The following is a 25,004-nucleotide window of genomic DNA, read 5'->3' as shown; positions in this document are numbered from 1 at the left end:
GAACATAAATAAAACCATGTTGACAAACTGACTCTGGCTCAGTTTTTCTGCTTCATCCATCACTTCAACTGCTGCCAGCACTCTGGCTGTGGACAGAACGTTTAACCCTCCTGTGGCCTTCGGGGTCAAATTGACCCGAAATTACAGAGGCTTCTCTACCTCTCTCTGTCTCTCTGTCTCTCGAGGGCTTCAGGAGGGTGAAATGAGAGTACTGCAGCAGAACTCAGTACAGTCTAATACCAGCAGGCATTTCAGGTTTCAAAATATTTTCAGGAGTTCAGTTTGGTAAACAGAGTTTTCATTGGCCTTTGGCATGGTGCGGCATGATCCCACTGGGCAACAACAACAGTTGAAAGTAAACTTTAAGAAAACTTTTGCAAAACTTCCTCAGAGGCCAAATATAACTTTTCCTTCAACTTCAGCATGTTAGAGACAGAACAGGGCTGCATGCTGTCGTCCTTAAATCACCACGCTCCTGCTAAAATCATCCTGTTAGTTCTGAGATGTATTTGACAGTATTCCACCAAAATGAAAAAAAAAGTTCTGTTTTTTTATTCCTGAGAACCCAGGCAAGTTGTGTAACTCTGTAAGTTCTCTTGTTCTTTTGTGATTGATGAGCACTGCTGCTTGTGTAATCTCACAGCAAGACTGAGTAAAACCATTAAAGGAATCAGACTCAGTGAGACCTTCAAACTGACATGACAGAAAATTCTGGTGACTAAATGGATGCATCTGTTTTATGCAGTTGTGCAAGTCCTGAAACTAAACAAATACGTAGGTCTCTGTGTCATTGTCAAGAGGGAAAAATGAATAGGAATTGTTACAGCAACTTAAGGTCAAAATCAAACAGAAACTCTTTATATGACTGAACAGATGGTGAAACATACTCTCGCAGCTCCTGGCTTTTTTCAGGATTTGGATATGTTAGCTATGTTATAGCATTAAATTTAAATCTGTTGGATTTTAAAATATGCTTGATGATTAGATACATTTGAGGATTACACAATGGGCAGAGATTTCACCCCATGTAACCTGGAAATCAAATGCAAGAGGAAAAAAAATACATAAACCAATGGAGAGCTTTGGCTCTGGATCCCAACTCCTGGAGAGGGTCTGGATTATTTCTACTCTGGAGTTGCCTAAAGAGGGAGGCATCGGGTGGGTGTGAGGATACTCACATGCCTCGGTGTTAAATTCTGCTTGGTAAATGAGCAGCCCACTTCTCTATGGCTTCAAGCTGCCGGAGGGGAAGTTTGCTCTGTTGTTTGTGCATTATGCACTGAACAGAAGTTCAAATTTCATGGCCTTCTTGGAATCTCTGGATGGTGTCCTTAAAGAGTTGCCATTTGTTGTTCAGTGGGTGACTTCAATACCCACTGAACAATGATAGAGTCAATTGGAAGGGTATGATTGAGAGGAATGGCCTCCCTGATCTAAACCCAAGTGATGTTTTATTACGAACATCTGTGGTAGGCATGTCCATAAGTGTACTTGTTACCAGGCCACTTTGGCCAAAAGTTGATGAGCAATTTTGTAATCATTTCACCTGACCTGCGGCTCTATGTCTTGGATACCTGGGTAAAGAGAGGGGCAGCACTGTCAACTGATCACCACCTGGTTGTGAGTTGCATCCAGTGGTGGGGGAGGCTCCTGGACAGACCCAGTAAACTCAAATGAATAGTGAGGGTAGACTGAGAACATCTGGTAGAGGCCCCTGTTTGTGAGATGTTCAACTCTTATGTCTTAGCATGATCTAGAGAAATTCATCCATGCGTTTATCTTTAGCCGCATTGATTACTGCAAAACCAGGAAGGTAGAGCACATAACACCAGTTTTAAAGTCCCTACACTGGCTCCCTGTAGCTCAAAGAATAGACTTTAAAATACTGTTGTTAGTTTATAAATCATGGAACAAACTTCCAGAAAACTGTAAAACAGCTGAAACACTGGATGCCTTTAAATCTCAACTTAAAACCCACCTGTTTAGAGTTGCTTATGGCTAAATTAGGGTTAGAGTGCGGGGTTTTGATGTCTTCAATGTTTTTTACTTTCTTACTGTTTATTCATTGTCACATGCTGTTTTTATTTTGTTTTTTAATTATGTAAAGCACCTTGAAATGCCTTGCTGCTGAAATGTGCTATACAAATAAAATTTGATTGATTGATTGATTGATTGATTGAACTCACACCTCTGGGAAAGTTTTTCACACATCTGGTAGGAGGCCGGGGACATAAATGGACTATGTTCCGGACCTCTATTGCAGGTGTGGCTTCCAGGAGCTGTGGCTAGAAGGTCATTGGTGCCTGTTGCAGTGGCAGCTGAAAGACCCGTTGGTGGACACTAGCAGTAGTGGAGGTCATCAAGCTGAAGGAGACGTTCAGGGCCTGGCTGTCCTGAAGGACTCCTGAAGCAGCCGACAAGTACAGAGTAGGCAAAAAGACTGTAGTTTCTGTGATTGCAAAAACAAAAACTTAGGCGTGGGGAGAATTTGGACAGGCCATGATGAGGGACTTTAGGTTGGTCTCAAGTGGTCTCAAGGAAGTTCTGGAAAACTGTTCAGCGACTCAGGAAAGGATAGAGGGCCCAGTCTCATGCTGTGCTTGGCTTCGGAAGGGAACTACTGACGTGGACTGAGGTTGTAACTGGATAGTGGAAGTAACACATTGAGGATCTCCTTAATCCAGCCACCATGTCCACCTTTAAGGTGCCAGAGTTTGCCATGATAATGAACGTGTCTTCCCCTGAGTCCTCAGTGGTCACTGAGGGAGTCAAAATGCTCAAAGTGGACATTTGGCATTTCTAAAGTATTAAGTGACATTGATTATTAAGTTTTATTGATTGTTACTGCATCCTTTCATTTTCACTTTATAAGTTAAAAAAGGTTATTTTGGGCCCAACTTTTGGTTTATTTAGGGTGCAAGGTCCTGCAGTGGATATACAATAAGTTAATAACTTTAGGCTCTGATTGTTAACCTATGAATGTGAAGTTCTAACTGTTGAAATGTTGTGTAATCATAAGGTTTTGTTCTCTAACATCAAAAATGATATTTAAATCACTCTTTTGTTTATTTAAATATCAACAATATCTGACAATTGTTACTGAAACAGAAGATGAATGATATCTTTCCTGACATCCCTGCCCATTTTTGTGAAGGCAACAGTGCAACAGCTAATTCACTTAACATAAATGCCTATAACTTATCAAATTTCAAGGTATTGTGCTCAACTTTGATGTAGTAGTAACAGTCATTCTCAACACATGCTCTTTTTATTAATGCATCTTGCATTAGATGTTGAAATATTGCATGAGATAATGTTATTTTAAACAAATTTTAACCAAAACAGCCACAACTCTGTCCTTTCTCATCATAAGATGATCTTAGTTGAAAATGCTGTCATAAAAGGTGTGAGTCAATATGCATTCCTTCAGGTAATGCTAGGTTTTTAATTCATTTTTATGCATTTGTTTCCAAAATATTGTGCATGTTGAATTTAAAGGTGTTCTGAACCAAAGCTACAGCACCACATTGTGTGTGTACACATTGTGTGTCTGTGTGTGTGTGTGTGTAAAATCTAGTCAAACTGCTGTGAGCACTGAGCTGCAGCCTGATTGAGGGTTTCTTCACCAACTAACTAAATGGGCTTTTCTTTTCTGTAGACCAATTCTCTGTGATGATATGTCAGCCCTAACCCAGATGGATCACCCAGCATTTCCTCAACAACCTGCGTCAAATGACCACAAGACCAGCTTATCCATTCTCAGCCCCAGGCTCAAACATTCTCCCTCGCATTTATAAGAGTGAGCAATAAACAGAAGCTGAAATATCACCTGACTCTGGGTCTCTTCTGTCCTCATATCTGCTCATCTTATCCATCACCACACTGAGTAGGGGGGAAGTGATGAAACAAAAACTCCCACTACCTTTCTCCTCAGTCTCAGACACCATAATGTTTGAGAAATATATGTGCTACATCACAAAAATATTCAGTCTACTTGTTTTTAAAAACTCTTTCAATTTTGGCTGTAAAAAAGAAGCTGATGAAAAATGTTCAAGAAAAAAATTAAAAAAATAATGAACTACTCCTGAATTCATGATTAAAATCAATGTCAAGTTGAATGATTTTTCTCAGCAGTGGTTAGTGGCACCCGACTAGTCCCACTAGCTGTTCTTCAAAAAAATGCATTTCTGCTAATCAACTTGTGACACACTTGCTAGCTTTATTTTTTATGGGTATAGAAAACGTGTTTGAAGGCATCTTAATGTCTATAATTGCAGCTTTTCTCAATTATAGGTAACTGAGTAAAAATTATGCAGTGCAAATGATAGCAGATAGAGATATATTGAGATGTATTATTTATAAGACATCATGTTTGCTTTAAGAACCACTGAACAAATTTAATAAAATGTTCAGAAAGTAAAAAAATGGATGTACCTCTAGAACTGATTAACTTTAGGAGCCAATCCAATTCAAGATGGCTGCCATAGCCAACTGAAAAGACAAAAATGACTATAACTCATCAGTTTTTACAAATTTTGAGCAAAGGTTTAATGTGGTCATAGCACAGACTGGTTTGCATACATGCTTTAAGTACAACTCATTGTGCAACATCTTTGCTTAAAAACTTAAGCATTAACTAAATGTTTTCCAGTGTCTCCCTGTGTTTCCAGTCTCATTTCATTTTCTCTGCTTCTCACACCTGTTCCTTGTATTCATTGTACTCACCTGTTCCCAGTTACCTCCCTGCTCCCTCAGTACTTTTACTTTTGGCTTTCATTCTATTCTTATACTGGTTCATTTTCTTTGTGTTTTCCTGCCTGTTCCATCTGAGCTCCTTGTGTCTTTACCTACTCTGGTAATTTAATGCCCTGACTGCATTGTTGATTTTGTGTGTTTAGTTTCCATTTCCTGTCAGGTTTGAGCGTGGCGAACCCAATTTGCAGACTCATCTTACATAAGAAAACTGATTTATTAATAAAAGAAAACAAGAGGCTGACGTGGCAGCAAAAACTAAAACAAAAAACATGGAGCAGAACGTGGCAAGGCAAGGGAAGATGGGTGTAGATGGACCAAAGATACTTAAATCCATGACATTTCCTTGCTGCCATGCCAGTCTTTTGCTTTGGACTTATTAAATCTTTTTGTGAGAGTTTGCATTCCTGACAATACCAATTCTCAGGAATTCTTAAATAAAGAGGTGTCAAACTCCAGGTCTCAAGAGCCGCTGTCCTGTGAGTTTTAGGTTTTTCTGCCCAACACACCTGATTCAAATGGTTTAATTACCTCCTCACAAAATCATCAAGTTCTCCAGGAGCATGTCCTCAAGTCATCCATTTCAACCAGGTGTTTTAAAGCAAGAACACACTTAAAACATGTAGGAGAGCGGCCCCCGAGGATTGGAGTCTGACACCCCTGCTGAAGTAGGACCCAAGGATGCAGACTCTCATTTCCTCTGTAATATCCACTTCTTTGCCTTTAATTTAGGCATTTTTTAAATGATTGCACCTTTTGGTACTCTGGTGTGTATAGTGGGTATATGAAGCACAAAAACCTTTCACCAAAGTGGGGTTGAAGATAATTCATATCTGTGCACCCCAGAATACTCTGGTTAGGAAAACTCATGATCTTGAGTCAGTGTAATTAAAGGAGCTGTGTGACATCATCTAGTACTTTTCTGTCTTGAAGCAGTCCCAGTTTCTGTTGGACATAAGCTCCATCTGCAATAAATGTGATATTAGATAAGGCAGAAGTCGAATCGCTTGAGACTTTAAAAAGTAAATGCTAGAATTTATTTCCATAAATCTGATGTCTTGAATCTGATGAACTCCGAAAAATAATCAGCTGTAGAAGTACAACCAAGGAGTACTTTCTGCCACTTTCACTGAATCTTGTCCAGTGGTCTATGAGAGATTTTGTCAACAGACAGACACACAAATCCAGGCAAAAACATAATCACTCTCTTCTGCCATTGGCAGTGGGCAATACAAATTCAACAAGGGAAAGAGTAGTTCTTCCTGTTTCACATGACCTCACTGATTTTCCAGCTTCTGGTTACCTTCAGTGTTTTCAGTGGTAGTTTTTATAGATGTGCGTGATATGATGTGAGAAAATGATCAGCTTGAATGATTACTAAACAGGTCTGTGTGACAGGCTCTGTAAATCTCAACACCCTGATCTAATACTGCAGGTATTTAAACAGACATGTGATTTAATTCTTTGTATTATTATTATTTTACATGACCACAAGGGTATTAAGCTGTAACTGCTGTGATTCATGTTGATGACTAAGGCTGGACTCCAGCAGCATGTTCCAGTTTGACTTGACATCAGAAGATTTAGCAGCAGATTTTGGACTTTGTGTGATGAGTCATGCAGCTGTAGAACAAACTGATGAAACTGCAGTATTGTAGTTTTTGAAGCCAAATGAGGTCATTTACTAAGTTTACAGATGCTGAAACCATGTCTGACCTCAGAAGCTAGGGGGTTTAAATGTTATTAGATGACTTGTCCTGTCACATCAATAATTAAAGGCCTAGCATTCATTATAGGAATCCATATCACCCACCACCATTCATGCCAGAATTTTGGTCAAACTTTGAAAAAAGCATTATTCACCATCTCATGGTACTGTGAGACATCATGCTCAGAGTAGCTGAAAGTTAACAACTCTCAGCAACTACCACACAAGTCTTTAGCTCAATATCTATAATATTGACAGAGTTAAAGCCATGTTTCATGTTTTCTAAAGTCAGTTGGCTATGACAGCTATCTTGAAAAGGGTTGACTCCAAAGGTAAATCAGTTTTGGTAACAAACAAAGACACACACACAGACATAGGCATAAACATGTCTGATAAAAAGCAGCAGATCTAGAAGACATCCAGACTGCTTTGCTAAAACACCAGAACTGGGCCACTGGTATGGCAGCGTACCATCTGACTTCCTGCACATCATCACTTGACCATTAAGCAGGCGGAGAGGGGAGGAAGCTTTTGTTTTAACAGCCACTTAGTGAGAGTACAGCATGGAGCCAGGCATGCTATGTAAATACGTTTATCTGTAAGGAGTGTGAACAAGCTTAATTCTGCTTTGCTGCTGGGTTTTTGATGGCAAAGTGCTTCAGTTTACAGCAACATTCAGTCTTAGACTCTATGCTGTCAGGAAAATCAACAGTTTTATTAGATTCCACACTACTGGGGTTTAAGCTCTTTGAGTTTGAGCTTTGGATTTGTTCAGAGAAAAAAATAGGCCTGAAATGGACTCTGCTGACAAGCTATATCCTCTAATATGAAGAGTAAACATATTTAGTGGTACGTGTTGAGCTCAGCAGACTGGCAGAGAGATAGAAAATTCATTCTACAAAGATGGCAGCCTGGATAATAGCACTGTTTGTTCTCTTTCAGTGAGAAGGACTTGGCAGTGGTCACACTGTTGGCAGATGATCTGGTGACACAGAGCTGCAAGTTCTCATAAAGTGGAGGGGGTTAAAAAATAAAATAAAATGCCGGTTTTGCATTTTTTAAGGGGATGCATATCACCACTGCCTTGCATGCCAAAGTTTTAAACGAAGGTCATATTATTCTAAGAAATGATGAGTTATGGCCATTTTGGTCAAACCTTGGAAATTGTATTATGTGCAATCTTATGACAATATATCCTGTTGTCTGTTAGTGTTTGATGTGCAGATTTTAGCTACATTTCTGTAAAATTAATTGGGATATAGCTATTTTGTATTGGCTAAGATTGATGATTTGTGGTGGCCATCTTGAATTGGGTTAATTCCAAAAATCAATCAGTTGTAGATGCATATCTATTAATTACTTTGTGAGGGTTTCATTGAAATCTGCCATTTGGTTTATAAGATATTTTGCTAACAGACAAACAGCGTTGACTTCAGCAGTTAATGCCAAGGTTTTAAGCAAAGATGTCACGCAATGTGTTGCTGTCAAAATATGTGTTGGGGACAATGCTCAGCTACTCCCACAACAAATCTGAGCTCAATGTCTGCAAAATTGGCTGAGTTGTAACTATTATTGTGTTTTCTTAGGTCACTTGGCTTTGGCAACTGTTTTAATATGGGATAGATCCAAATGTTAACTAGAAGCACTCCGAGAGCTTTAAACTTCCACCAACGCCATAGCATCATTAAGAAAGTCAGATCAAATCAGGATTCAGATCACCACCAACATTTGATTGTTTCTTGCGATAACCCAAACATTTCCTGAAAATTTCATTGAAATCTGTTCATTAGTTTTTAAGTAATCTTGCTAACAAACCAACACTAACAAAAATACATCCTCAGTGCTTAGGCAAAAATAATCATTTACAGGTGATTACTTTCAAAACATTTTATTAAAATTTGTTCAAAGCTTTATGAGATATTTTGCTAACAAACAGAAGGAGTAGATTCCAATTATTTATGCCACAGTTTTAAGTACAGGTCTTATGTGATCAGAGCAGGGGGTAGCCGGTCCATAAGGGCAAGTGGAGCGCAGCCCCACCTAAAAAAAAAGTAGTTCCTCCTAATAAACATTGTGAATTACTTATTTACTTAGCTTGCTGTGTATTGATTTGGTGTGTGAGTTTTACAACTATTTTGACCATCCTAAATGAAATTTAAAATGTTTTTTCATAACTCGTTCTCAGTTTTTAACTTATTTGCAGTCATAGGGCGGTACAGATCACTGACCTTGTTCATCAGTAGATTTAACATGTCGCCTGTCTGCAGTGATCAGGACTGCAGGGCAGCTCCAACAGAGTCTCATTGGGATGTAAAATATTCTGCCCTGTGGACACATTCTGCTGGTTTTAGCTCAGTGATGTGACCACGACAAACGTTACACCTCACGTGATCTGCTGTGTCAAACAGTGGAGATTTTCTGTTAAAAAATCCATTTATGAGACTAAAATTAGAAGATAAATTATCAGTCAGCAGCTTGGAGCAGAAAGACCGGACATGAACTGAACACAGAAAACTAAAGACAGAGGGGAGATATACAACAGGACATTTTCTTCAACATGGTAGGCCCATTTTTTAGTGTCTGTAACTAACTATATCAGCCACTTATTTAGATAAATCTGTGGCTTTCTACAGCATGTGTTTGTGGTAGCTCAGTGGTCAGTTCTGTGATTTAGAAATCTCAAGGCTGCAGGTTCAAGCCCAGGTTAAGGGTTTTTTTATATATATATATATATACACTATCATCTGTTCTTCAGTTTGAGAATTACTTCAGAGAAGGTTTTCTACCATTTACCTCTCATAATCTCAAGTGCATAAATATTACTTCAAATAAAATGAGAAATTCAATCCAGAAAGGTCTGTGTCTGTCTGCTAAATTTTACCCTGTTAAAATTAAAATACTCCAGTTTCAGGTGGAGGTGGGTGCAGATGCATTGGTTTCTCTGATTTAATTATCAAACGGAACTGTTTGCACAAGACACAACCTCGAACCTGGACCCCTGGCGCACATAAAAAAACAACTTTATGCACAAAAAAGAATAAAATAAATATTAGGCCTGTTTTGTTTTGTTTTTTAACAGAAAATGTAACGCAAATTGTGACATTTGTGTAATTACTGAATCAGGAAATGAATGTCTGTCCCAGTAAACTTTATGCTCAGGAGCTGCTACTGGATCAGAGTATATTTTAGGCATCTCTTTTAGCTAAAACCACATCACATTTTGTTCTCAATCCCTCTAAAATTAGTTTATTTATATTAATTTTTGTATTTGGTAAGATCACTTTGCCGTGGTGTCATCTTGAACCAGGTTGATTTTAAAAGTTAATGAGTTGTAGATGTACAGTCATTGATTTGCTTTCTGAAAGTTTCAATAAAATCTGTTCAGTGATTTTTGAGATATTTTGCTGAAGGTGCAGGCAAACAAGACACACAGATGCATGGGCAAAGTCATTGTCAGTCCACCTTCACCTTCAGCTGTAAAAATTAGAGGTCTTGAACAGCGTCCACCTTCTCATAAGGACCAAACAGAAGTGAAACGGAGAAAGCACACATTAAAGCAGTTTTCTAGCTTGTAATTTCTGCAACTGACAGGTGTGAAAAAAATCTAAGAAAGATGTTATTAAGCTGAGAGGAGGTCACACTATGGTGAAGCTACCTGCTACGATGTGACACCAGCCTCCCCAGAGAGCTGTGGTGCTCATGGAAACAGGAGTCTGAGAAAAGTGGAGTGCAAGGTGCTTCTTTATTTTTTTCTTTTTTTGTTTTGCAACACTAATTGGTTGCCAGCAGCCCTTGACTGTAGCAAGTTGAACCCACCCCCCTTCGGCAGGTCTATAGCTCAGCCCAAACAAAAGCTGAGGCGAAATGTACAAAGAGGAGTCTGTCAGCTTCCAGCGCCAGGCCACAAGGAAGCAAGACCATTTGGATTGATTAGATGGTTGTTTAGAGTCAAACAAGTCTTCTTTAAGCTTCAGTCCTCTCTTTTTTAGAAGAAAAGCTCCGTTGAGGACTTTACGTACAAGAGGAATCCACTTTATCCATCTTTTTCAAACCAGAAGTGACAATGTGGCAGATATAATAAATTTTTTAACTAGGTCTTTGTGTTATTCAAGTCCAGAGACTGGAAGCAAGAACACCCCTTCACTTCCCTGGAGTTATTTTAAATGATACCACAGGAGAAACAGGTGGCACAACAGAACAACCCTAATGTTACTCAGGGATCAAACAAGTGTATTTATACAAACATCTTGGTTTATGCAATGAACATTTTCAGTGGTTTTTATGGACTACAGAGCAGTTTATATCAGGGAAGTGCATGATCTGTGTTTAGTCATGTTAATGATAAGCTTCTTTTGTTAGTTTGTGATGTTGTGTGATTTCTGTTAAAAGTGGTAAATTTTTCTTCTACAATCAGCAAAATAGAGGTCTCATATTCAGTAATATGCTGCAGAAATTGTCAGAGGGACAATCCAAACCTGCCATTCCACCAGTGTTGCTAACGACTCAGTATGGAAAGTAGCTATTGGCTGTCCTATAAGTCATTAGAAGTTGCCAAACACCTAATTTGCATAATTGTCCATGTGCATGTTAATGTAATGGATGTTGTAGGAGAATGGAATAACAAAGAGAGACAAAATGTGAGTAAAGAAAACCCTAAATATGTTTAGAACAATAAATGCACTTTCTGTCTATGGTGAAGGGAAAAAAAAAATTGCTCTGGCTCTGGGGTACTGTGCAAGATCTGAGCCGCCTGTAAGTGCTTTTGGGATGGGGGAGGGGCCCACAGCAGCACCGGCTGCTCATTGAGAAGAGTAAAGATGTTGTCATACTCCATGAGAAGTTTTATAGATTTATAAAACCATGCACACACACACCAACAAGCAATTTCCCTTTATAAATCACATCTGTACCTAAAAGTTTGCGCACAAGATCCCGCCTCAGGTTCAGCCTCCACACACCCAAATTCAGCCATAAATGGTCAATGCAAAGCACCTCATGAATGTTATTTAAATGAGCCAGCTGATCAATGTTATTTCATGGTTAACAATGGCAACCACAGAGAAAAGAGCAAAGAAACTAAATTTCATCGAGGCAGAAATCGATGCGCTGGTGAGGGAGGTGGAGAGCAGAAAAAATATCATTTTTGGGAGCCACAGTAGTGGTGTTACAAATAAAAGGAAGTGTTGTTAGTGGCAACACGTCATTACCATTGTTAATTCAGTGAGTGGGACAGAGAGGACCGAGGCTGAGGTGAAGAAGAAGTGGTCAGATTTGACGGTGGAGGCAAAAAAGCGACTAATCTGCCACCACCAGAGCATGTCAGTCACAGATGGTAAATGGCTTGCACTTATATAGCGCTTTATCTAGTCCAAGAACCCCAAAGCGCTTTACACTACAGTCATTCACACACTGATGGTGGTAAGCTACATTGTAGCTTACAGGCAGAAGTGAGGCTGCCATCACACCGGTGCCACTGAGCCCTCTGACCACCACCAGTAGGCAAGGCGGGTGAAGTGTCTTGCCCAGGGACACAACAGCTGAGACAGCCGGAGCGGGGGCTTGAACCAGCAACCCTCCGATTACAGGACAAACCCCTACCTCCTGAGCCACTGCCACCCCACAGATGGGGTAAGGGTGTATCTGAACTGACACCTTTTCAAAGAAGGATGGGCTCCATACTTGGAGAAACAAGCTTGTGTGGCATTGTGTCAGAGAAGGAAGGAGACACTGATTTGACTGAGACCACAGATGAGCCAAGGAAAGGACAGTTTAATTTATGTGTAGATCAGAGGTAAAAGCACAGTGGGACATGTTGTCTTCGTGTTCTTGGGTTCTCTTTAGTCGGCAGGTGCCGTGGAGAGTCCGCGTGAGGGGGCAACGGGCACAGAAGGTTCGGCTGCCCAAGCACCAGTGCACCAAGCACATGGTGCGTCTGGAGGAGGATGGGTGCTGATGAATGCTGTTCTGGAAAATCAGAGGGAAATGATTAATGAATTGAGACAAATCAGAACAGTGTTAAGCAATTTGTGTGATGTTATGTCTGACATTTTAAACTCATTAGAAGTCGTTAAAAAGTGAATCTTATTGCTGTCCTAATTGTTGCATGACATTCTCATGGAGCTGTGCTCCGTGTTGAAATTCCTCTTGTTGGGGAGGGGGCTGTGGGTCAGAGTCGTCATTCTGAGGAGGAAGGAGGCCAGGAGGGAGATGGAGGCCATGCCTCAGTGCCACGTTGTGCAACACATCACACACCTCAACAATCTTGCATATCTTCTTCGGATCATATAGGAGTGTCCAACCCCCCACCCCTCCCCTCGGACGCATCCAAACACCACCACCGACATTTTAGGAGGCCGCTGGCACGCTCCACACTTGAGTGTGCATGGGTGTGAGTAATCACCTGAGTATTAAAGCACACCTCCTCTGCGCTCTTGGGGTTTGGAAAGGGGTTTAGGAGGCAGCGTCTGAGGGGGTAGCCACTGTTAATTTGTATTACAAATCACCCTGATGATCATCCAGGTAGAGGAATGTGATGGGGAAAAAACTTTGAAATGTTGCGTGAACTAAATTAAAGATTTAAGTTGGCTTAAAGGCCTTTTTTATTTAAAAGGTCCTTATGGCTCACCAGCGGAAGCATAAACAATACTGCTGTTTTAAAAGCTTATGATAAAGCCGATCTAAGATTAAAGTTTGATTATGGAGTGAAATTAAATATCTGAGAGGAATCATGATACAATGTGGCTTCAATTCCCCACTTCACCATCTGTGTTGCCAGTTTCCCCTGTCTCCAAAATGAGCGTATGCATGGCTCAGAGTTTGCATGAGGGGCCGCACATTTTCCCATCAAGTTTGTGTTTTATAGATCACAAATGTTACATGGAAAGTGACGTACGCAAGTTTCAGACTCCAGGTGAGGACCAGTGAAGTGGTTTCTGTTTTTTTCTGCTAACCCTTCACATCCATGGGTTGGCTGTGGCTCAGTGCTTTGAGCAGTCATTTTCCAATAAGAGAGTTGGAGGTTCAATTGGTCCACTATAGTGAGAATAATAGAATGACCGTTAGAACCTGAGATGAAGTCCATGGAGAGGTGAGACCAGGGCCAAGATCAGATAGGAAGTGGTCACAACAATCCATGAGGAGGACGTTGAGACAGCTTGGCTTGGCTTGGTTGCATATGACAGGCAGAGACAAAATCCTTAGCATGCTTGGTCAGGATATGCCACCAGAACTGAGACTGGACAACCTGTAAACTGTTGTTAATTCCAGGATGAAAAAACAAGCAAGACTTATGGAGAGTACCTTAGGAACCAGGTTATCTGATACAAACAGAAAATCCTTTGGACATGAGTCTAGCGCAGGTTGGATCTGGGTGGCATTCCTGACCTCCCTCTCCAGTTCCAGCATAGTGACAGATAAGTGCACTGACTCTGGAAGGATGAACTCCTCAACACCATTGGCCATGGAATCAGAGGGCTCATGGATTCTAGACAGAGCATCACTTAACAAGCATGAAGTCAGGCAGTCTTTTGACAAACCAAGTATCTCCTTAGCCTACCAATCAATCTGGGGGTTGTGTTTCTTGTGCCAGGTAGCATCTAAAAACAATAGGATACTGAGATGAATGAATAATTACGAACCGTAGGTCCTCATGATGGTTACCACCAATAGATAAATGAAGAGCATCAGTGATGTGATGAGACTGATTCAAAGAATGTCCATCCATTGCCAAAACATTGCTTCTGCCTAATTGCATAGGTTCCAGATCTGAATGTTCACTGGGAGACCGAGAGGAAACCTCTTGTGGTTCCCTTACCCCCCTAGGAGGCCTGGAAGAAGCAGAGGAGGATTCCCTGTGGCGCTTCTCCCTTCTCCTTTCTCCTCTCTGACATTCTAAGACCAACCTGGGTGTCTAGAGCCTCTAATTCTTTCAGCAATCCAGGGTAATCTTGAGTGGTAAGCTCATCCTTAATATTCTCATTAACTCCTTGCATGAACACATCCATGAGTGCCTCCTGGTTCCAAAAATTGTCTGCAGCAATTAAATAAAAATCAATTATATAAGTGGTAATGCTTCTATTGCCTTGCTTGAGTAATAACAAGCTCCTGATGGCTTCTCTCTGAGGGAGAACGGGGTTGAACACTTTGACGAGTTCTTTGGTGAAACTTGAATATGAGTGACATGAAGGAGAGTTATTTTGCCACTCAGTGGGGCCTATTGCTTAGCCTTGCCTGAAAGCAAAGAAATGACAAAAGCTTCCTTAGATCTCCTTCCTTAGAAGGTTGCAGTTCAAAGTGGATTTCAAACTGGGTCAAAAAGGATCAGCACTGATCTGAATAATAACTCAGGAGGAGTGAGCCAAGGCTCACTGGTGGTGATGACAGAAGGAACAGGTGGATCGACTGAATTTGGTTAAGGAGGAGCCTGAGCTGGAGAAGGAGCAGACATATTTTAGAGCAAGTTAAGAATTTCGTTCATGCCTGCATCAAGCCTAGATATGGAATTATAGGGCTGTGAGGTTCCTGAGCAGCGGTTTCTTAAGCCTGGGAGTGCTGTTTGGCGAGAGTGCGATGACGCCACAATGGGTCTGAGGCAGACAAACTGTTTTGATGGGTCTTGGTGAGTGAGGATAGGGGCCGACATAAAGAAACTTAAGGTTCAGGAATGCTTTCTCAACTTTGGAAGACCAGGAATGCCTTGACTGTAGTTATGAATGAATCTGCGATAGAAGATAGAAATCCCAAAGAACCCTTTAAGCTGTTTACAAGAGGTAGGAGTAGGCCTTTCCATTCCTGTCTTTATGTCATCAGGGTTGGTCTTCACATGTCCGCTCTCAAAGATGTAACCGAGGAAGGTGACAGAGATGTGAAATTCACACTTTTTAGCTTTCACATACAACTGATTTTCAAGGAATCGCTTAAGTACCTGTCTCACATGCGCCTTGAGTTGTTCATATCCTTATAAGATGAAGTTGTTACCAAGGTAGCTAAAGACAAAGATGTTGAGAAAATGCCTCAGGAAATCATTAACCAATGCTTGGAAAACTGCAGGGGCAGGTGAAATTGAAGGGCATCACCAGATACTTAAAATGACCCAGTGGTGTCTTGAATGCAGTCTTCTGTGGCAGTATGCCCTGTAGGTTTTGAACGCACCACACAAGTGCCTGAATCTAATTGGTTGTAACGCTGGCTGCCTGTATATAAAGGGCCCGCCTTCACCTGGGACGTCACGTTGGTTTCCTTCCGGTTCAGATCTCGGCGTTTGTTGGTGCTGTACTCCAGCCGCAAACTAATGCGCGCTCCAAGAATGCGCTTAACGATGCTCTGATTGCCGATTCATCGTCCTTGTGGTAATAATCTTTCCACACTTGATGTTTGTTAGCTTAGCTTTAGCTTAGCTTCTGTTGTATACCCAGGTCACCTGTACACGCTCCTCGTTTCCTCCTTCCTGTCGGAGGCACTACATAAAGAGCTCAGTGGTAAGTGAAGAGCCAGTTTTTTTTTGCATGCTGTCAAATTCTATTTCTAACATTTATTTTCGATAGCCGCTGCTGTTTGTCCTGGGCCGGCTGTTACCGGAATAATCTGTCGGCTGCCTACCTGTTGTCCTGTTTACTGGCTTCATGCCGGCCGGCCGGGTTGGTGTAAATGCTGGCGGCTATCACTCGTCCAGGGTGGCTGATTTGAGCTGATCGGCGACCAGCTCGGACTAATCCTTCTGGTGCTGCTCTGCGTGCCGTCTGCTACCGCGGATCGGTGTCTCCCAGGACGGACCTTAATTTGGACTATTGCGCTTGGTAGGTTGTGGACTGAACTGTATACTAGTATTGTTTGTAATTTGAATGGTTATTTTATTTTTTGACAGGAACAGCCAGCTCGTGGTGTTGGTAGTGGACTTTCTGGGTGGTGGTACTATTTTTGGTTTGGTGCATGATTTTCTCTTTTTTGCTGTTTCAGTTTGCTGTGTTTCTTGTTTTTAGGACACCACCCTGAATTGCACTCCTACCTTTGGGTTGAGCTAAAACTGTGTCGTTTAATGTGTGAGTGGTTTTAAGCTCGTATGTTTTTAATTAAGTGAAACAATGTCATAATAACTTTTTGAATTGGGAGATTGTCTCAAGCCTCATCTGTAGCGGGCCTGTGTGCCTTGAAGATAACTTTTTTTAGTGGAGTCATTGCATTCAATTTTATCTGGGTTAAAATAGTGCTCTTAAATTTAAGTTACCCATTTTTACAACACTGCTCCCGCAACACTTCCATTCGTTCCCATTCTCACCAAGTGGTATGTATTTTGAAAGTCCAGCATAAAGGAGACTTTGATTGAATGAAGTTGTTCAAACACAGAATCTATTAATGGTAAAGGGTATTTATTCTTTATAGTGACTTGATTCAGACCTCTGTAGTTTATACAGAGCTGAAGGGACTTATCCTTTTTTACTACAAAAAAGAACCAAGCATCAAAGAAGTGGACAGATGAATAATACATACAGACAATGATTCCTTTATGTATTTCCTCATGTTTTCTCTCTCAGGGCTGAACAGCTTGTAGAGACAACTGGTGGGTGACTGTGCTCCAGGCAGAAAGTCTAGGGCACAGCCCTAGGGCTGGTGAAGGGGAAGCAATAGAGCCTTCTCTTTGTTAAAACCAAATAGTAAATTGTGATAAATAGATGGCCCATTGGAAATGTCAGGAGGTACATAAGAAGTTTTGATAGGAGCTGAGGCTGCGATGGCAGAGAGTAAACAGTTATCCAAACAATAAGAATTCCAGTTTTTTTTGTTGGCCCAATCTACTGTATAGTTGGGTTGGGTTTAGCAAGCCAAAACCCAACTGAACCCAAAAGGTAGAGGTGAGTTTTGGTGGTGATTACTGGAAAGCACTAGATGGACAGGTCTGGTCCTGTGCATGATGGTAGCCAGGATCTCTCTACAGAGAGGGGTTTCAGAAAAACTTGAGTGGGTATCTGCAGTTGTTCAGATCTTGGTGAAGTCAACTCTGTTCTGCCCCTGAATCCACCAAGGTCCAAATGGAAAATGTGATTTTGCACAAATGACAGTAGGTAACAAAAACTGGGAAACAGAACCATATTTAGAGGGACCAACCAGTATCTGTTGGGGTCACTCTATATTATTGGGGGTCTGACCCTTTTTGAATGAAAAGCAACGCAGCAATGAAATGACCTTGTTTGACACAATAGATTCTCTGATCATGATCCTTCATACAATTGTCTATCCAGTTGGTCAGACTTCATCAATCTTTGAGGGGCTGTAGCTCATCTTGGAAGGGTTCTTTGTTGTTCAACTGTTTAAGAGTAAATTTACAAAAGCACTAATTATTTCTCATTTCATCCAGTCTTAACTGAAAGAATATAAATTCTATTAAAAACTCTGCCACAGAATCGTTTCCTAATTTCAACCTTTGAAGACAACGGGTGGCTTCTCCCTCATGTAGGGGGATTAAATACTTTGCAGAAGTCAGAAATAAATTTGTCAAAAGTGAGACATTCTAAAGGGTTAACTGATAAATACCCTTTAGCTCATTGCAAGACTCTCCCTCTTAGAGCTCCAATCACTAAGGAAATTTTTGACCCATCTAAAGAAAACAATCTCTAGGAGTGGGGACGGCTTACAGATCATTTTAGCTACACCAGTCAGACTCCTATATGGCTCAGAAACTCAATTCAAACAAATTTTTTTTTGTTTATTAAAAATATGCCAAGATGTTTAAAAAAAAATACCTTTATTTAAGGCCTAGAGGGCCTTGATGATTTGCCATTGACGAGCTAGAATACAGTTTTGCAAGATGTGTATACAAAAATAAGCTGTGATTTTCAAAAACTGGCCGTGCAAAACACAGCTGCACAGTTCACTGGTCACAAACGCTTAAATTACAGTGAGACCGGTATGCCTATTTTTCAAAGTTTTGAGTCACCAACTAATCCTCCTTGTTGCATAGTACCTTTAGGAGATAGTACCTTTATGGACACAGGCTTGCTCCCTTCCTCTCTCACTCTTTACACACGCTCTCTCTTAAAGGAGCCACATCACTCTACACTGCATCGTACCAATGCATTTCACTGCAATTCATTATATGTGCTGGGTCTAGTTTGATTTTTCAGTTGGTCTGGACTCCACACTGTTAGAATCGCTGCCATAAAACTTGATTTTCTAGAGGAAGTAAAGTAGGATCAAAGTTTCTGGCACATTCTTAAGCTTCTAGCAATTTACCCTCCTTTCTATCGCTCTCTGGAGGACTCTCCCTCTGGGTAACTTACTTTAAGTCCCAATTGCCTTTTCAATGTGGGTCATCCATTGTGTGACTCAGACTCTAGTCTGGGCCCAGTTTGGTGTGAAGACCAGTGTGTTACTGACTCACAGACTGGACTCAAACCTCAGAACTAACTCAGTCTGTAGTGTGGTGCAATGGTCTCATCCTAGCCTTTGCCAGAGAAACACAAACATGTAATGCAATGCTAAATGCATCCATCATGGAAAAAATAGCAGTCTTGATGACATCACTGCACTGACTCTATAAAAAAAAGTTTTGTGAGCAAGAGAAGGGCAACTGACAACTACATACATTTTAAATGTGTGATTTGTTCAGTCTCTTTATTCTGTTAACATGCTTTTGTTTGGGCTAATTTCATAGTGATGTACCTGATCATTGCTCTTGTCAAGAGTCTCATCTAAAGACAGAAGCTAAGAACCAAGTCATTAAACTAAGTAATCATCTACATGCCAGTAAAAAAGCCTTTTATTTTGAAGTACTGATAACAGAACAATCTGTTCAAACACATCAAACCCAACTTGAACATCCTTACTATCCTTACTGCTTGATGTGAAGGTGGGTTTAAAAAGTGCTGATTTGTCTGTAATTAGGTCCCTTTTGAGTATGATGGTGGGACTCTTAGTTTCTTCCGCAGAGATCATTTTACACCACAATGACTTGAGGTTAAAATGAGAGACTCAAACCGAAAACCTGAGCACCTGCAGAGTCATTAAACTTTCAGAATGATTGCTGTAAGAAGAGCAAGGCCAGTGTAATGAAAGGAAGTTTGTTACCTCCATAGACTCCAGTCAGTCAGTAATTTAACTTTTGAAACACTGTCCACGTTAGTTTCAGGAGTATTTTTTCTTACTTACAGAGGTTAGAATGCTGCACATCTACTCAGTACCAGAGGGCTGGAACAGTCCGTTCATGTTTAATGCATTGATTTTGTGCAGCTATGTTGATTAAGAGCTGAGGACCAGCTGCCTCCAATTGGAGATAAACCAGATAGTTTTGCAAGCCTTTACATCTTATACATAAACTGTTGAAACTTCTGATCATGTACACATTAACTCTCTTCCAGAAAAGTCTTCATGCCACAACAAGATCAAGGCCCCTTTTTTGGCAGCTCATGCTTCTTGTTTAACTGTTTAAAACTGTTGGCAACCTAGTTTGAAGTGGAAGTACAATGTGTATTTGTAGTTTCACATCAACATGGGTTGGTTCGGTTAAAACAAACGTGGATCTTTTGGCCTGTTTACTGCAGTTTGTTTGAGACCTGTCAGTTTGCTGCCTTAGCAGACGACCCTCTTGTGTTCTAAAACTGAGTACAATCATTTATTCATTATTTATTTATTATTTTCTTATGTTCAAACTTAACTGTAAATACCACTGAGTATTTAAATCACAGGTTCTTAGCTGAGTGTTAAACACAAGTGTTTGGTATGTGACAAACTCAACATGTTGAACTTAAACAGTATGGCAGAGCAGTGGTTAAAACTGCTGCTTCACAACAAGAATGATCTACATAAAGATCTTCTCTGGAACTCTTCTTGTCACTAGACTTTTGTTTATTACCCACCTTTTGCCGAAAAACAAAAGATGGGCCATAATATTTTTGCCAATGTCTGTGTCTGTGTTCATTTCTGTCTGTTACCAAAATATCCCATGAATCACTGGATGGATTTTAATAAAACTCTGAAAGTAAACAATGGATATACATCTACAATTAATAAACTTTTAGAATCAACTCAATTCAAGAAAAGCTGATTGACTTTTGAAAACACAAAAAATACTATAACTCCATAAATTTTACAAATATCTAACTAAAATTTAGTGTGGTAGTAGCTGACACTTATCCTGCCCCCCATACTTCGACTGCTAACAAATTGCATAGGGTTTTAGTTTATATGTTGCTTTTAACTGTTGGAGTAAATTATGTCTGCCTATTAGCAAAACATCTTATGAACTTGTAGCAAATTTTAATGACACTCACAGAAAGTAATTATTGGATGTACAACTCTGACAGAAAACATTCAAGGCAAATGTCCAAGTCTGATAATAATAATTTTTGAAAAACTAATCAAAATCTTCATTTCTAAAGTGTACTTCAGTTGATAAAAATGGGGTGGCTCCCGTGTGGGCAGAGGTAGACAACAAATGTCATGTTTTAACAATGATTTATACATGATTCGAGTTCCTGCCCCGAATGGATTTCACAGAGTTAAGTCAAATAAAAACTGTTTACTTTTAAATGAAACTGAAACCAAAGAAGAAAGTATCTGTAGGAGGGAACAGAGTAGGAGTTAGCAATCTTCAAGTAAGTAGCCAGTAGAAATGTTTATATGCTGAATTTAAGTTGTTCTTTCTTGATTCTGTTTTTTTACAGATCATCAAGAGAGAATTCCAACATTCAGCAAAGGTGATTTGCTGAAGGTTTCCAACAGGACATCCAAGGAGCACACAAAGGAGGCTATAGAGGATCACAGGTAAATGTCAATCTTAAGTATTTTCACAAGAACACATAGGAATTACTTAGTGGGTTGAAGCGAGAACAGTCACTGGGTGAAATATAATGATCCAACAAAGTGTAGTGGTTCAGCTCAGCCTTAAATACCATATAGGGCATCAAGTGCTCAAATCAAGGTCCATACAAATATGGATTAGCGAGTTTGGTATGGAAGAACCTGACTGACTGGCCTCCACAGAATCCTGTCCTCAACCTGATAGAACACCTTTAGGATGATTTAGAGCAGAGACTGTGAGCCTGACCTTTCCGTTCAACATCAGTGTCTGACCTCACAAATGCGCTTCAGGAAGAATGGTAAAATCCTTTTTATGTCAGCCATTTATCAATTTTGCTCAGCTGTTCGTAGAAGTGCAGGTTTGGTTTGGTGTTGTACCGGTGTTGTACCGTTACTTCTTGAATAGGGAACAAAGCCCAGACATGTTTTGAAGGGTCTGGTAGTTGAGGTTAAAGCATTTTTTGCATATTCTATCCACAGCAACTGTAGACCCCAAGATGTAGGATTGTTGAAGATGACACATCTAAGAGCAGACTTAAGCTCCTGATTGAGATACTCAGTTTGCCCATTAACTTTGGGATGAAAGCCAGAGGACAGGCTAACAATGTTTCTTAGGGAATTACAAAAAGCTTTCCAGACTTGTGAAGAAAACTGTGGGCCTCAGTCAGAAACCATGTTCCTTGTAAAACTTGTGAATGTATGGAGTATGGCACAAAAAAAGGTTGAGGGGGTCCAGTGTTGGGATCAGGTTAAGTCCTGAGCCTGTCTTACAAGACTTTTTTGGGGTAAAGGTAAACAGGGAACAGATGCACATGTGGACTGACCCACCAGTATCCCTGGAGTTACTGGTGGGCATAACCTTTTAAATGGTTAGGCCAGGAGGCCATGAAATGACCAGGTTTCCTACAATAAATAAACACTCCTGCGTCTACTCATTGTCGTTTTTCCTCCAGTGTTAACCAGGTCCTTCTCATCTGCATTGGCTCTATCTCACAATGACTTGCTAGGGGGAAGGGGGTATATAGACAGACGACACAGGATTGATCACAGATGCAGAAGTATTTGACCATTGTTTTTGCAATTTCTTTCTTTTGAACAATTCAAATTGATTACTTAATTTTTCTAGGGAGCTTGGTTCATCTCTAGAGGCTAACTGGTCCTTTAATTGCTCAAACAATGAGTTGACAGAAGTACTCGAGCTCTTTCTCATTCCAATTAGGCTCTACTGCGAGTATTCAAAAAAATTGGTCACAGAATGGTTCCCTAATTTCGAACTCTGTGGCCTGTGAGCAGCACAGTCTTCACATAGGTGGTTAGAAAGAATACAACTATTGATGAAAAGACATTCTTAGGGATTTATAACTTAAATGGGCTTTAAAGGAATATAATGCTTGCTCTCTTAGTGCACCAATCAAAAAAGCAATCTTAGCGCAGTCAAGCGAAAAGCTTGGGAGGAGTAGTTATGAATGAGAGAACATTGCAGTGAAAAACCACCACAGTGATTTGACTCCCCTCATACAGTTCGGTCGAAAGATCGTTACTATATAGAGCAATGCTTAGTCCTTTGAGGATAGTCTCGTGGTAACAAATTGTTATCCCATTGGAACTTAAAGTAGAGTGGAAATTTTCAGTCAGAAGAACTCTGGTTTCTACTTTGGTTGGATTGTTCTGTCATGTTTTAACAATGGATTACACAGGGTTCAAGTGTCTGAGCCAAAAAGATCCACCAGAGAACACAGGTAAGTGAAACAAAAACACTTTTTTTTTTTTTTAAATGACCCAGAAATCAAGAAAGACAGCATCTGCAGGAGGGAATGAAGTAGGACTTTATGGTCTTCAGGTAAGTATGCATTTAAGCTGTGATTTTCAAAAACTGGATGCTCAAAATGTGGCCTCACAGCTCATTGATCACTTGGTTACAAACACTCAGACTTCCATGAGACTGCAGCTGAAAATTCATGTACTTTCCCACAACTTTGGGAGACATTTTTCACTAACTAGTTTCTCAACAGTTGCAGCCAACAAGGTAGGGTCTTTAGCCAACACAAAAATGGCTATAACTTAATCAGTTTTACAGATACTGAGCTAAAACTTTGGTGTAGAAGTAGCTCCCCAACACGTTTTAAAACTCTGGCTTGAAAGGTGGCTGGTGATATGCATTCCAATATGGATTGTGACGCTTTTAATTAACTGAAGAAAATGCAGAATGAAAGAGTTTTTTGTGATTTTCTATCACAGAAAGTCTGAATAAAGATTGTTTTCATGGACTCCCAACCTGTAGAGATTGATCTGGACTCTTACCTGTTGACTGAGGAGATAGGAAACAGTATCTGGGCAAGTCATGTACCAAAAATATTGAAGTGGGTACTATGTACTATTCACAATGTATAACATACTGAAGGTAGAAGTATATAAAAACGTAATTTCTTCTCTACTTGCTTGAACATACAGCTTGTCAGATGCCAGATTAGATCAACTGCTGTTTTTTCACTGTCACCCCACTCCAAGACTGCCTACACCCTAAAGCAGAGCCCATTCTGCAGATATGTTAAGGTAATGAAGGGGGAGAACTCTCCAATCAGAAGAACTCCATGAAGCTGGTGCTGCTGAGCATGGAGAGTCTCCTCTGCCTGCAGTGCTTTCTGCAGCTTTGTTCCTATCGTTATCTTTAGTGGCAGATAATCCTGAATGAGCTCCGTGGATCACAGCTGCTTCAGCAGCTCATCACGCATGTTAAACACTTTACATATTCAAAAGGGATATAAAATTCTGCCATATCACTTGCTGCAAGGGTGTCTGCATGTGTGTGTTCACATATGTGCATTTGTGGTTTGCGTTTGTGTGCGCGCCTCCTCCTTTTCCAAACAGGCTGTGCTACTGGCATTTTTTACCCCTCATTTACCCACACTGCTTTCATCATTCCTTTTGTTCAGATCAACTAAAACTGTTTGACTCCAAACCTCACTTTATAGATTTGTTGGCAGTGAACTGAAATAAAGCCGCTGTTGACAGAGCGAGGTGTTCTTGGTAAGGCGGTTGTTAGACAGGGTCAAGACACCACCATGTGTTCTCAAACAACATGCCAGTCTTGCAGCACCAACAGATTGGACTGTGAGATAACTGATCCTCCAGGGGTCAGAGTTCAAATTGACTAACCTTTAATTATGTACCATCACATACAATATTGCAATATCTCATAATCTTGTGTAACCTGTTAGCGTTTAGAGTATGTGTTGTAGATCACTCTAAGCTAAAACCACCAGTGACGTGCGGTGAGGTTCATGGTTGGTGAGGCACTGACTCCTTTAGAGTCAGATTTACAAATATATAAACCCAAAAGGGTATCTTATTCAACTGGCTACTGGTTATTTCATATCTCATCAGTGTTTTTCACACAGACACACACACACACACACACACTCTCTCTCTCTCTCTCTCTCACGTACGTATTAAGGATAAGAAACAAACGTTACAAATACCATTTTGGTATTTTTGGTAAATTAACGGCTCGCGGCAGTGCACGTGACTCTCACTCGCCTCTGCCTAAAAGGACAGCAGCAACAAGCTCCCGTTGGCTCACGTGCGCCCCCTTCAGTGCGGCAGAGTACTGCCTGCCTCCCCCTGTGCCTTTTCACCACGGTTTTATGTCCCTTCAGCAAAACTAAATATGTCACTAACAAACATTAAACGTAAATGGTTAAAGACATTAGCCAGACTGTGGAAAATCAGCCTATATAAACCATTATATTGGCGA

General features: G+C 40.5%; 1 protein-coding gene and 1 long non-coding RNA gene across 4 annotated transcripts in view; one reads left to right on the top strand and one right to left on the bottom strand.

The window, feature by feature from the left end:
- Positions 1–25,004, bottom strand: part of tnc (tenascin C) — a 174,478-nt gene that overhangs the window by 138,548 nt on the left and 10,926 nt on the right. The gene's annotated exons all lie outside the window — the stretch shown is intronic.
- Positions 15,694–16,584, top strand: LOC112451357. The gene is made up of 3 exons (XR_003040164.2): positions 15,694–15,807; positions 15,874–15,936; positions 16,003–16,584. It is a non-coding gene; the product is annotated as an uncharacterized LOC112451357 (long non-coding RNA).

This window comes from Kryptolebias marmoratus, linkage group LG1 (assembly GCF_001649575.2).
Source record: "Kryptolebias marmoratus isolate JLee-2015 linkage group LG1, ASM164957v2, whole genome shotgun sequence".
NCBI classification, from domain to species: Eukaryota; Metazoa; Chordata; class Actinopteri; order Cyprinodontiformes; family Rivulidae; genus Kryptolebias; species Kryptolebias marmoratus.
Note: the sequence above shows the minus strand (reverse complement) of the source record. Positions and strands in the feature narration are given on the sequence as shown.